Here is an 871-nt window from a genome sequence, read left to right as displayed (position 1 = left end):
CCTGTGCCGTTTGCCTGAAAGAGCCCCACCCTCTCTGGCCACAGGCCCAAAGGCAGAGGGAAGGGGCAAGGGGGCAAGGGGACAAGGACGTCTCCGCCAACCACCCAATGCTGTGGACATAACTGCAAGTGAGCAGTCAGACCCCCGTTCTGGGTTTGCACGGGGCGGGGGGGGGGGACGCCACCAATAGTGCCCTGCCATCGTGCCCAGCTTCTGCACAGAGGGTGCAGCTCATTTCCCTTCCTTCATGGACATTCAGGGGTTTTGCAGCTATCCTGATCTTGGAATCACAGCCCCTGGGTCTCTCCTGGGTGCACAGCCAGCACCTCCCAGCACCCACCAGGACTACAGCAGCTGTGGGGGACCAGAGGGTCCTGTAGGAACGGTGGCTCTGCTGGGGCTGGGGCATTCAGGATGGGCTACTTTCAGCCAAGAAGAGTGTGGCATGCCACGCAACCCTGAGCAACAGCAGCCTCTGCTCCTTCCGACGGTTGAGAGGTTGGGGTTTATTTGTTAACCTAGCATGATTACATCTTTTCTGACCGGTGCAGGTGATTTGAGGCATCAGAGAAAATCACATCTTCTTAATCTTCTCCTCCATGATTATCAGACCCCTACCTTGGCGTCCCCACTGCCACTCAATTTTAAGTTCAATTTTATGCTTTCCAGCATTGGATCCTTGCAAGAAGGCTCTAGGGAAAACTTTTGAATATTGCCATTCCCTAACTTACAAACTCAGAAGAGTGACGTGAGTGACTGCTTGGGTAGGACAGAGAGGAGCTAAGTCTAGAAACCAGGGCTCTGACTCCTCAGCCAGAGTTCTCTACCTGGCTCCAGTAAATAAAATAACAAGCCTAAAATTTGGGCCTAT

The sequence above is a fragment of the Otolemur garnettii genome, unplaced genomic scaffold (genome assembly GCF_000181295.1).
Source record: "Otolemur garnettii isolate 467f Iridium unplaced genomic scaffold, OtoGar3 scaffold00058, whole genome shotgun sequence".
In the NCBI taxonomy this organism is placed as follows: Eukaryota; Metazoa; Chordata; class Mammalia; order Primates; family Galagidae; genus Otolemur; species Otolemur garnettii.
This window is presented reverse-complemented; position numbering follows the sequence as displayed.